The 14166-nt window shown below is 32.6% G+C and overlaps 1 long non-coding RNA gene across 1 annotated transcript; it reads right to left on the bottom strand.

Moving 5' to 3' along the window:
- Nucleotides 1-1170: 1170 nt before the first annotated feature.
- Nucleotides 1171-10746, bottom strand: LOC143049228 (uncharacterized). The gene is made up of 4 exons (XR_012970136.1): nucleotides 10608-10746; nucleotides 10253-10492; nucleotides 2692-2844; nucleotides 1171-1549 (listed from the first exon to the last, which is right to left on the bottom strand). It is a non-coding gene; the product is annotated as an uncharacterized LOC143049228 (long non-coding RNA).
- Nucleotides 10747-14166: the final 3420 nt, after the last annotated feature.

Raw genomic sequence — 14166 nt, 5'->3', positions numbered from 1 at the left:
AGCAGGGTGATCTGCTTTCCCTTCCGGAGCACATAATATAAACCCCGGTTTTTTTATGAGGTTCGTGTTGCCCAGTCTTTAGCTTTCAATGTTAGTTTATATTTGAATTATGAGTTTGAAAGTCCTTTTGGTATTGTTCGCAATGAGCATATGGCGAACCTAATATTTATCTTTCGAGTGTAAGCTCATATAAATATACAAGAAGATGTGGTATGGGTGCCAATGAGACAACTCTCCATCCAAGTCAAAATTTATAAATCTTCGCGAAGTGGAGAAGAAAGGATAAAACGCGAAATAAAGTATCCGCGAAAATAAGTTGGTTTACTGTATTTGGAAGAATTCAATTGGTAATATTTCCGAAAATGAAAGAGATATTAAATGCATTATTTTTCGATTATCAGTTCAACGAACCAAATATGTATGCGAAATTTTATGAAAACTTGTGGTATAAAGATAAGAAGATGTGGTTTAATTTAAATGATACAAACTCTCCTCAAGAGACCAAATGACACAGAAATATAGAATATCCATACCTTGTCTCGAATTATAAATTTTATTTAAACAAGGCTTTGAAACAGATAGAAAGCGAGGCAATACACGGTCAGTGACTGTATATCACAAATGAATATACGGTCAATTCAATTTGACTGCGCCAAAAAAACCAGCTGCAATATAAACTACTGTACCAGATAGGAACAAGATTGAATTTGGCGCCATTATTTGGTCGCCTGTCCTAAATATTTTTTCACAAAAAAACTTAAGACTTAGATTGATCGTAAGTATATTGAATTGTTCATGAATTACGATCAATCTTAGTCGAAAGTTTTTTTTTGTGAAACTCCTGTTATTAAATGGTCGTTGTTTTTGTTGTTCTTCATATTTTTTATTTTTTTTTTTTTCGTTTAAATTTTTAAATAGTTTGTTATTGTGCTGTGCTATTACATTGCTGCTCGGGCTCATGTAAGGGAAGGGTTGGCGCCTCCAAGCTAGTTTAATCCCGCCTCATTATGTATGTGAGAATTTTGTTTCAGTTGTTGCCTTTGATGCACGTCTGTCATATTTGTTGTTTTTTTTTTTTGCAAATCGCTTTTGTGGAGATTAGGCCGTTAGTTTTCTCAATGGAATTGTTCATATCTTTTTATATCGGTGTCTATAATTGACGACTATGCGTTTAGGCTTAAATTTGCCTTTCATTTATTGAATAAATGTGGAAAATCCTTACCCCAAAGCAAGATCATAACCGATTCATACATTGTTAGGCTATCCGACATAAGATTTGTGACACTTTAATAAGATCAAAGAGAATAATTTAACTTATTTGACACATAATATTAGTTATGTGAAATCAGTGGTTGACGGTTCCTCTTTCTTTCCAGCACACACAATCTATATATGAGATCCATTATCTGGAAGATGGCGGCTAAACCAGTGAGACACATTGCTATTACGCATAATGTATATGAGGAACCATAAAATGGTTCAAAACTTCCCCCAGCTATTTCACGTGCAATATCTGGATACACAGCGATTCCTATAGAAATACATACCACTGAAAGAAAAAAATGGGTCATATTCGAAATAACGTAAAATATGTGGTGCACACTTTAAAATAACCTGCTACGCGGTTTATTTAGTGTGCACCACATTTTTAAATGTTATTTCTTCATAGACAGAAAAAATATTATAATAGTCATTCCTTAATTATTTCTCTTCTTTTTTCTTTTATTTAATTATATGCATGGAACAAACAACAAGGTACTAATACATATCTGAAACCCAGTCTAAAACGATACGCTGATATATGTGTTGATGACGACTTTAACATTTTTTTCTTACATTTCTGGTACATGTATACTCTGAGAAAATTTTAAAGCCTAATTAGAAATTAAATAGATAGCACTGTTTCTGTTGTTCCTCATTTTCTATCTATTTTCGGATCTGCAACAATGATGTCAATAAAATATCGTATAATCATACAAATTTTTCACTCGTCTTATGATTTTATCATGGTACTTTTAGTCTGTCCTAAAAAGGTGTTCCTCGACGTTTTGTTTGTTAAGGTGGTACCCAACACTTTAACTAAAATTAATTTGGCTCGTTTAATTTTCAGAAAATTTTGACAAGGTATTTACTGTGACCCTTTGACAAAAATTTCAAAATTACAAAAAATTTGAACCAACCGTTTTATCAGAAAAATTACACTGGTTATATAGCAGTTTGACTAAATACTTATTTTGATCGTTGAGAAGCTTAATATTCCCTTAACAACACAACGTAATTAAAACGTTTAGCTGATATTACAGAGTTATCTCCCTATAGTGTTAGGTACCATCTTAACTGTGTGTATTCCTTTCAATTTCTATTATCTTTTTTGGGGGGAGGGGAGGGGGGAGTTAATGGTTGTTTGTCATTTAAAATTACTGGCACTTGCTAGTATTTTTTTTTCACAGGATCTGAGATGCGATTTGTGGTCTTTAAAGTTGTTGAAAAATTAATCGTTTCAGATTATAATGCATTTTGTGTAATATATATTATTTAAAACCGTACAACACATTGTGATTGGTTACGTTATCCTTAAACAATTGAAAATCAATGAAGTGATGTTATTTATCAATTTGGGATGTAAACGATGCAATTATCTGTTGATTCTAAAACGGCTCATTATGGCTTCGAAACATAGATAAGACTTACCAGCAACTAAAGTAATGACAATTCCAAAAAGTCGTAATATTCTTCTTTCAGTGGGCTTGCATCGTAGACACAAACTGAATGCAACACAAAATATCGATGCTAGGATAGAAAGGAGTCCAAGTATAAGCATAGACTTGCATACTTTTAACACATCTGAAAGGACAAGTACAAAAAGTATTAAGCATATTAGATATTATTATACCTCTGTAATCATTTTCTATATCAAATAAGTACACAGTAGTCTGACTATTTTTCAAATTCCAAGTGATTAACTGTTTGACCGGTCAATAGTTTCCAATTATTTGACTGCAAGCATCATTTTATTTCCCGGAAATACAAATGCAGCTACGGGATTTGAGAATTTTAAAAATATCGTGAGAGAGTTAATACGACGATCGTTTTACCTATGGTATCTTCGGTTGACTTAGCGTTTCAGAATACATATGCAGCAAATGTGAAACAGCATGGTTGTGTTTCTGCTTTTTATATTACGGTAGTTGATTGGTCCCAGCCATTTATTGTCTGTGGTCTAGTTTTGAAGTCTTGATACGAGAATTACTGAGTGACAGAGCAGGGTGATATAGGCGTAGGGAAGGACGATAAGCTATTTTATAACATTTTGTGCTGATATTTAGAGTAAGAATGAATATGATAAGTGTTTCAGTCGTGTATCATCTTCACTTGTGATCCAATGCACGGATCTGTCATAGAGTTTTCACTTGTTTAGACGTACTTATATATATACGTATATAGATGTGCATTTTATTTCTGGGGACATCTATAGACTTATGTTAAAGAGAAAGTCCTAATAACTTTATTCCCGGGAAATAATGGTGCGGACTTCGCTGACTTCAAATACATTTTAAACAAAGAAAACGAATCTCCAGAGACTACATTGTTATTATTTTATTTTTAGTTAGAGTTGTCCTTTCATGTTCCCGATGTTGTTACTAATCATCCGCAGGCATAGTTTCAAGAACCAGCTGATCATCTACTATAACAAATCGGAATATTGTATATTTGGATTAATACTGAATGCAAGTGGAGAATTTATATGGGGTGATTTCTCAAGTAGTGTTAATATTCTTTCTTAAGGAGGCTCGCGGGTATAAGATTTTCCGAAAAAAATCAAACATTAATTTTTCATTACAAATTTTATTTATTACCTTTAGTAGTTGTTAGTGTTACTTTATCATATGATCCAAAAAATCATTCCAAAAATCAATTCGTGTTGGCCCCAGGTGACTTTTAAAATGTTATCATTGAAAAAGCTCCAAATTATCTCCCTTTGGTACAAAAATGCCATTTTTTTGCATTAAAATTGAAATACTTTTTAAGGCGAAGTGTACGTAATTGCACGCCTCTAGCGGAACACGGGATTAAAAACGTTCGTCGTTAGTTACGCAAGTTATCTCCCTTACTCCAAGAAAGGACACACGAAAGAGAAACTACTTTGAATTCTTCGGTCTATAATGAATCCAACAAGCACGCCTGTGCTGTCTGTAACCTCATAGAAATTATCTAAATAACTCCAATTAGAAATCACAGCATTCTGTACGTTGTTCTGTGTGCAGCCTGACTTAAAAACACTGTGTGTGTGTTTTTTTTTTTTTTTTTTTTGTTTTAGACGCGTAGGAGAAGGCATTTCGTGTTTATGATATCAACAGAAAGAAAAAACGCCTCACAACAAAATTATAAACAAATAAACAAATAAACATGTAACAATTTTTCTTCTATTGATATCAAATTAATTAAAATGAAACCTGAATTGACCCAACAATATCGTTTTAAAAAGCCGTAGTCTTGAACGAAAAACACAGTACTCAACGTACAGTTTTATAATAGGTTACAAATAATTAATGAAAGACGTGTGAATTTAATTGTTTTTAATTAAAAAGACGTTGAAATGTTCGTATTTTGTGCAATTGAAAATTTAAGGACATGATTTATATTCATATAAGAAATCAGACGATACCAAGAGAATAATTTGACCACTAGTGCAAAACTTACCAGTGGAAAGAATAAGTTACAAAGACGGAAAACAAACAAAAAATAACAAATTATGCCCCAAAAATTACTCAGTAACTTAAAAATTGTCTCACTCTAACATTTATCTTAAAATAAGTAAAAATTATGTCATTCAACTCCCAGTTTTCAACTTTTTCTACATGTGTCTTCTATTCCGTTCGAAATTTATGGGAAAACTAAATCTAAATTTAGAACCATATTGAAATTGAAAGTACACATGTAAGATAAAATAATAACATGTCATTTCTTCTTTCACAAATTCCAATTTCGAAGAGATATATAGCGAAATCTGTTTTCTTTTATTGTGCCTGTGTGCATCATTCAAAATTAGAGAATGTAATTTTGAAATATCAAGTCTCAATTCAAGATTATGAATGAATAGAATATAGAATTACGGGGGGAGGGGGTAGGACCTTTATCGGATCTCCGGTATCGGGTGTTTTTAAGCTCGGGATTTCGGGATTGACCCTTTCGGGATCCGGGAATTCTATACTGAACGACTTTAGAAACGCAACACTCATTTTGTTGATTTTTTTTTTAATCTTGTTTGATTCTCTTGTAACTGCTTTTCATGCTTATCATACTTCTTTCTCCTTACAAAAAATCTAAATCTGAGTTACCTGTGGTTATTGAACATACCGAATTTTTGAAGTCGCACGAATTTCTTAAAGCGAAATTTTGGACCCATGAAATATTTTTCCGTTTTTTTTTTTGCTTCGTGAAACAGTTATTTAAATCCTTTGCCTCACTTAATTCAGTTTTAAAATGTTGCATCTCCATTTTGCCAAGACTAAGAAATAAAAAAAACTGAATTAGCCCTTAAGAATACTGCAAACATGAAACATAAACGTGCTGCAACCATACTTTATGACTTCAGAAACTCGTCTTTCTGTCCTTCCGACAACGATACAAGTAGACAAGATTTGTTGCTGGCCATCAATGAACAGATCAACGTGAAGTGACAATGAAACGTCAACAGAATTTGAATATGCAACGTCATTTGCAAGACCTGTTTACGGCCGCAACGTCAACTGCTAATCAAATCGAGTGTCATTGAGTACAGATTCATGCCATAAATGTTTCCCATCTACTGAATTGCCAAAGAATCGACTGAAGGAAAACCTTTAACGCCCTCAAGTTCCAACCGCATAATTGCCAAAACCAATTAACGGGTTGAACAAATGCAAAATCAGAAGGTGTAAAACAGAACCTAAAACATGTCAGACAGAATTTGTTGACCTTTCTGACAATCATGTTGGCGTTTGTAACAGGCAGTCATCGCTTCAAAAATAACACAAAAATAATCTAGTGTTGCGTTTCTAAAGTCGGTCAGTATATTTCCGAATTTCGGGTAGTTGGGATTTAAATTTTTTTTAATTCGGGACCTCGCCGGATTTCGTGTTTTTAAGCCCGGGATTTCGGGATCTGGATTCCTCCTTCCCTCCTCCCTCTATTATGGTTAAAGAAAAAAGGTCAGGGAAGTTTTGTGATACTTGTAACTGCAATTTAATATTTAGTGGAATGAGAGGTGAAATGTGTTCAGACTATTACATTTCGATTTTTTTTTTAAATTTAACCAAAGTTTACTGCAAGGGGTGTTTAATGACCTCGATGATTATCCATGAGGATCTCGCACTCGGTCAGCTCTAGGTTTTCACCTAGTTCATGATCATACAAGAATTGAGAAGCCTGTGGTTTACTAGTCTTATAATATGAGACTTTGGAGTTCATATAATTTACATTCAACGTTTTTATAGAATATTTCAAGGCTTTTTGACTATCAATGTTGATCCCCTCTTCCAATTGATTGGATAAAATGAATGGATTGCCGCCCCTATTTCAAACTGAAGACCTATAAACTGACTGGCATTCGAATTTGTTAAAAGAAATAATTGGTATCTCTATTGATTCAATACCGTAATGCCGAAAAACAATCATTTGTTTCCACGAATTCCGAACAGCTAGAAATATATTCCCGAGTTTCAATTTGAGTAACTCGAATAATTCAAGCCCTTTCCATGTCCGATTTCCTCCCACACGAGAAATGTAGCATTCGTACATCAGCTGAATAATACGACTGAATTATTCGGGTTACAATTTGTGTAAATCCCGAATGTCATAAAAGTTAAGGTCCAGCCCGACTTTCGGAAGGGACTGTTGTAAATTTCAGGTTGATTTCCAGAAATAAAAATCATACAAAAATGTTTCACGCAAATATTCGTCTTTAGACGTGTAAAGTTATACAACGGTTACTAGCCGGTTTGGATTGTGATAAAAAGAAGCACATGCAATGCATAAAATATATAATGTCGTGGCTCAGGGATGTGTTGAATTATAGAAATGCTTATGCGGCACAAATATAAGATTAATTTACCCAAATGTACTAAGAATTACCACACAACTTAAATTTACTTAAATATTGATTTGTTATCCTGTGCCAGACAGATGGCTGATATTCTGAGAAGAGACCTTGATGAAATGAAGTTTTATGGAAACAAATATTTTGAAAACACGTCGCAGTGTTTAGATTTTAACAAAAAATAAGGCACCAAGGTCGAAAATAGTTCTAGTTCATAATGAAGAAAATGTCAACCGTTTTCTAGGTTGGCGATCTCCGCACGCACCCGAATATAATAGACAAATACAATACAATAGTACACACAACGTACCATAAAGAACTAAAGACCGAACAACACGAACTCCAACAAAACAGTATATATTTCATACAAGTATAGGACTATATGAAGCGTCGTAACTGTTGCGGCGACGTCAATAACGTTGTCGTTGTTTTTTGTTTTTTTACACTCAAGATTCAACTTTAACAGGGTATAGCTTGAAAAGTAGCACGGTTGCTAAGGACTTTCTTTGCACCAATCGATTCCTCAGACATTTTAGAATCGTCTCATAAATTTAAAAAAAATTCGATTGTCTAATATAATAGAAAATCTTGGAAATGTAACAATTCCTGCCGAATTTCACGATTTTCCCTATACATCCTAAATGTAATTTTGGTGTATGATGCTGGTAACTTCAACAGCTCGTATCTCAAAAACGAAAACGGTTACCCTCTTTTTTATTTTATTTTCCGATTTATTTTTACAAGCAGAATCTACATGTAAAATTTTAAAAAAAATGCATTACGTACACTTCGCCTTAAGGGCATACGATACAGTTATGAACCTGTATTTACAAGTTGATGAAAATTTGCATATAGGCTATTTTTTACCTGATTAAATTAAATATATAATAAAAAATATACCTTCATGTGCTACTTTTTTAGTAAAATGAGGTCGAAATTTTGTATATTTGCTCAAAATTCAGATTTGTGACCGTATTTCCTTTTTCTAAAAAAAGACATAACTTTTTTGTTTTAAAAGATAAACACAAATTGTTTTTTGTTAAATAATCGGTAATTTCTGTATTTTATAAGTATCGTTAAAAATTATGCATTTTTTTTCAGAAATAACTCATATTTATAAAATGTTCATGAATAGAGGAAAAACATCATTTTTTGCTGCATGTTTATCAAAATTAAAATTTGGGTCATATAATCTCCTTGCAAAATGAAACAAAATGTCGTTTTAAAAAATAGGGGTCCATGCACTCGTTTTCAAATTAAATCAGTTTGAATGATAAAAATCAGTCGAAAATGCATCTTTTCCCGATATGTCATAGTTTGACGTCGCGAAAATAACATTTTACGTTAGCAACGTCATTACCTCCCCTGTAACTGTATCGTATGCCCTTAACTCATCGTTGACCCTCTATTTTTCATTGTTGTTTTCGAATAAGCTGTACATAAACTAAATAATTTTAAAATTTAAGCGATTTCTGTAATTTAGTTCTTTTTTTATTTCGATATTACCCATATTTCTCCTATTAGTTCAACAGAAAACAAGGACATCAACAAAAATGTATGCTTCTTTCGAAGGCAGATTGTGAGCGTAAATGAACGGTGACCCCATTTTTTGATTTCATTTTTCTATTATTAAGTATAAGATAACGTTCGTTTATAAAAAAAAATAAATAGAAATCCTATATTAAATAAAAAAATTGATTTAGACCCGCGATTAAACCACGAGGATGATTGTGCTCGATTTTGTTTGATTTCGGGAAAAGGGTCATTTTAAGAACCAACTTATTCGATAAAAATTAAATTAAAATTTAAGGAGACTATAATTATAGTCATTTGAAACATACATTTGTACCCACATATATTTTCATGACTTTGTTAATTCAGGGTATCAAAATTCGTCTCATTTATAAAGAATGAATAGATATACGTCAAAAACGTAATTAAAACAAGAACGTGTCCATAGTACACGGATGACCCACTCGCACTATATCATTTTCTATGTTCAGTGGACCATGAAATTGTGGTAAAAATTCTAATTTAGCATTAAAATTAGACAGATTATATCAGAGGGGACATGTGTACTAAGTTTCAATTTGATTGGACTTCAACTTCATCAAACACTACCTTGACCAAAAACGTTAACATGAAGCGGGTAGTACTATCATTAATTTCAGTCGACTGTGAAAGTGGGGTCATCACTATAATTAAACACTACCTTGATCAAAAACTTTAACTTGAAGCGGAACAGACGAACGGACGAATGAACGAACGGACGCACAGACTGGAAACATAATGGCCCTTAGTGGAGGTAGTCCTATTAATTAAGACTTCGGAGGTTCATATCATTTACATTCAACGTTTTTTATCAGGTTATTTTTTTACTATCAATGTTGAACCCCGAAAAATGCGTTAAACTTGTGGTATTTTTGTGTTCCTTGTACTCAAATTTATAAGTTGGTTTTACATATTTCCATATATTAAACATGTATAATCAAGGTGTATTTCAAGGTTCCGTTGTCCTATTAAAGACACTTTGTTGCAAATTTTTAGTTATGTCAAAATCGCGTTTTTTTTTTTTTTTATAAAACTACCTCAATGTGTTTATAAAGCATACAGGAGGCCCGGTAAGACACCTTTTTGGCCCCCAAAATATAGCAGTTTTACAGATTTTTTAAAATATACTTCTTGCTATTTATTGGGTCTGAAATGTTTTTTGCTCATTTTTAGACCAAATCAGTCCAGATCTGTCACATAAACTTATTGAAGCAGATGTATCTGAAATGTTAGACCAAAATTGACACTTACCGTACCTTTTCCATTGTGAGCTGTTAGAAATTATTGATAATACTGTTACATTAAAACCCTAAGCGTATTTACACATGGAGCTTTGTCACTGTGAATTATAGATATATTGTCGGAAGACTTTTTTTGGAAACGGCCCTTGTGTAAAAACGGTCATACTTCTTCAACTAATGGCTCATTTTTTTTTTTTTTTTGTATAATTGATTTTATATACTAGTATTGGAGTTCAATATTTTTGTGATTTAACTTTTTGATATTTTGATATAATAGAATTTACCGTAAGACCGAAAGACCGTAAAAGTTATCAGAATTTAATGTTTATGGAACATACCAGGAAGGGGAGAAGATTACATTTTGTAGTAGGTATCAACAAACCTTTTTCTTTTGTTACTCTATTGACTGTTTCCTCACATTCTACTCCACGGTCACCAATGTAGTCAAGGCAATGTTTCCATAACCCGCTGTAGGTTTGATATTTATCATGAGTAGTCTCACTAAAGTAAGGCGTCGAAAGTCCAACTATAAATAATATCGAAGATACAACTAGAACCAACAAAGAAGCTCCTATAAAAATCAAATCCGGTTCATCTTCCATCTTTTATAGGGAAACCAAATCTAAAAAAGAATTAACACATGTCATAATCTTACACCACAACATCTAAGACTTCGTATTCATTTTACAGATAAATGTTATTTTTCAGCTTGGCATCATTAATTTAAAAAAACTAACCTGGCTCGCTTGATGATTTGTGTCAAACAGTAAACCGTCATAGAAATGGTCCTGTGTGTGTTTTGATTTTTTTTTCTGTTGACAGTGCAACAGGAAATTCGGATGATTTGTTTATCAGATAAGTAGAATGACGTCGTACGTAACAACCATTGTCTTACGTTACAATGTTGCAAGATACTGCAGTGCGAACAAGTGTAACGTCAAAAAATGGTTTTCGGGGTTTCTCCGTCATATATCTGCGACTGCGCAATTTTACTTCACTTTATATATTATACAGCTGACTAACATTGTCATTCATTCATTTCACGGGAAAATCATGTCAGAAATATTTTCCGACGGAAACTATAAGATTTTCTAGTTTCTTGGAAATTTCTTTTTTTTTTTTCATATCGAAATTATTTATTTCCGTAATAAACCGTATCTCATAAAAAATGTTTCTAAATGAAAAAAAATCCTATTTGTAATACTTGTTCGTGTAATCCTATAGATAAACTAGTGTAAAGGGCCTTCTTTAATTTGCAATAAGGTAATATAGGCCTTTTTTGCCCCGTGTTGAAGGCATCGTTGTGACTTTGCGATGAAGAACATCAATAAAAGCGCTGCTCTTTTGCTTTTGTGCTTTGAACTGTTTATTTACATGTAATGTGTCATTGACGCAAACCCAATATCCGGTCATAATTTTTTCTTCCCTTTACATTATTTATGGGTATAGCTTTTGATGTTATATATTTATCATTGTTACCTTAGTTAACCTTGTCATGATTGGTATTAGCCGATATTTTTTGTTATACGACCGCAAAAATTGAAATTTTTTTGTTCGTATATTGGTATGACGTTGGCGTCGCCGTCGTCGTCCGAAGACATTTGGTTTTCGCACTCTAACTTTAGTAAAAGTAAATAGAAATATATGAAATTTAAACACAAGGTTTATGACCATAAAAGGAAGGTTGGGATTGATTTTGGGTGTTTTGGTCCTAACAGTTTAGGAATTAGGGGCCAAAAACAGGTACCAAAATAAACATTTTTCTTGGTATTCGCACAATAACTTTAGAATAAGTAAACAGAAATCTATGAAATTTTAACATAAGATCTGACCACAAAAGGAAGGTTGGGATTGATTTTGGGAGTTTAAGTCCCAACAGTTTAGGAATTAGGGGCCAAAAACAGGTACCAAAATAAGCATTTTTCTTGGTTTTTGCACAATAACTTTAGTTTAAGTTAATAGAAATCTATGAAATTTTAACACAAGGTTTATGACCACAAAAGGAAGGTTTGGGTTGATTTTGGGAGTTTTGGTCCCAACGAATTACGGGCCAAAAGGGTCCAAAATTAAACTTTGTTTGATTTCATCAAAATTTGAACTATTGGGGTTCTTTGATATACCGAATCTAACCGTGTATTTAGATTCTTAATTTTTGGTCCCGTTTTCAAATTGGTCTACATTAAGGTCCAAAGGGTCAAAAATTAAACTTACTAGTTTGATTTTAACAAAAATTGAATTCTTGGGGTTCTTTGATATGCTGAATCTAAACATGTTCTTAGTTTTTTTATTATTGGCCCAGTTTTCAAGTTGGTCCAAATCGGGGTCCAAAATTAAACTTTGTTTGATTTCAACAAAAATTCAATATATGGGGTTCTCAATATGCTGAATCTAACCATGTATTTAGATTTTTAATATTTATGACCGGTTATCAAATTGGTCCACATTGAGGTCTAAAGGGTTCAAAATTGACCTTTTATTATTTGATTTCATCAAAAATTGAATTCTTGGGGTTCTTTGATATGATGAATCTAACCATGAATTTAGATTTTGGATATTGGAATACCACAAAGGGATGGTAAGAAATGTCTTTGGGAGTTATGGCTCAAACCGTTAAGGAATAAGGTGAAAAAAGGGGGGGAAAGGGTTTCCAGGTTAATGGACAGTTACTTAAGTACAAAACATAATTTGAAAGCAGTGTAAGGTTGGTAATTGAAACTCATTTTAATAGCTCACCTAAACTGCTCTTAAATTATGTATATTGGAAATTTGCCAAAAACTTTAGTTTAATGAACTTCATTGGAAATTTGCCATTATAAATTGTTGCATTGGAGTTATCTTTCTTTGTCCAGAATAGTAGTCAAATCAACTTAAATCATGACTATGACATTTTATATTTTATGATGTTGTTGTAAATGTGTATATTGGTTATTTCCAAGTAAAGGAATATTGTTATTATTGTATTAGAGAGTTTATTTCAGTTGTCTGAAGTTATTTCTAGTATTTAGTATATTGAATGAGTAATTAACGTACGTTTTACTTTATGTTATTAGCTGTATCGATAACGTCATATATGGCGCAACTTTGTCATGCATTGTTCAGAACGTTACCGTTGGGTCAATATTTTAAGCGTGAACCCAAAAGTGTTCATTTATGAGTTATTAACTGGAAGAATTGATATGTCTAGATTTGTTTATTTATAAGGTTGTATTATTATAAGCATTTTGAGTCGAGGACTCCTATATTTTATGTAAGCGTTTTACGTTGTTTTTCTTCCTGCTTAGAATATTTACTTCCGGTAATTTAAAATAAATACGAGTGCAACGTCACGTTCGTCAGTCTTTGCTGTGTTTACTTTTGGCTTGCAGCAAGGCTCGTCCCGGGGGTTCCTAGAGGTAAGAAGCAGCGCATTAGCTGTATGCCTCGCATTTTATATTACAAGTAAGGGTTATAATTTAGAGGTAAGAAGCAGCGCAGATAGCTGTATGCCTTGCATTTTATTTATATTGTCATTGTTATATTTAAGATAATCCCGTTTGACCCGTACAAAAATACAAGTAAGAATATTATTTAAGTATCTTCGCCCGGTATATGTTTATTATATATTATTGTTGGAATATTGTACTTGTATGGAAATATATCGGCAGTTCTAGATGTTTAATAAACGTATCATTTTTTTACTATTGATTATTTATTCACGCTACCAAGAGAGAACAGAAAACAGATTTGACGTCCGTATTTATTTATTACCCTGTGCATTTACTAGTTTTATGAGATATTCGTATTTGCTGGCTTTATAACTATATCAAAACATAGCGAGAAGCAGAAATTACGACAATGGTGGCAGCGGTTTAGTTCTCACGTTTCAAGGAATTTGGCACGTCTATTTTTAGAAATATTACTGTGTATGGAACACAGTAAGTGACATATATTGTATGGAGTGCATTTAGCTCTATACATTATACTGTGATAAGTGGCTTATTTTGGAAAATACAGAAGTGCATTTAGCTTCTGATTTTTTTTGAAATATATTAAGGAGGTGCATTTAGCTTCCTAGAAAGAAAAAAGAATATTTATAAAAGAGGTGCATTTAGCTTCCAAGCAATTATTTATTAGGGAAATAGAGGTTCAGTTAGCTTCTATTGGCATATTATTGTGTGTTTTAAACATGGATCTTAGAAATAGAAAAATCCCAGCTCCAATTTTTGGAAGGGGGGAAAGTATGAAAAATGTGATTATTTCACAGAGCGGAACTGTTGAGACCTGTAATTTAATGGATTTGGTCATAGAAGATGATGT

Source organism: Mytilus galloprovincialis, chromosome 10 (assembly GCF_965363235.1).
Source record: "Mytilus galloprovincialis chromosome 10, xbMytGall1.hap1.1, whole genome shotgun sequence".
Taxonomy (NCBI): Eukaryota; Metazoa; Mollusca; class Bivalvia; order Mytilida; family Mytilidae; genus Mytilus; species Mytilus galloprovincialis.
Note: the sequence above shows the minus strand (reverse complement) of the source record. Positions and strands in the feature narration are given on the sequence as shown.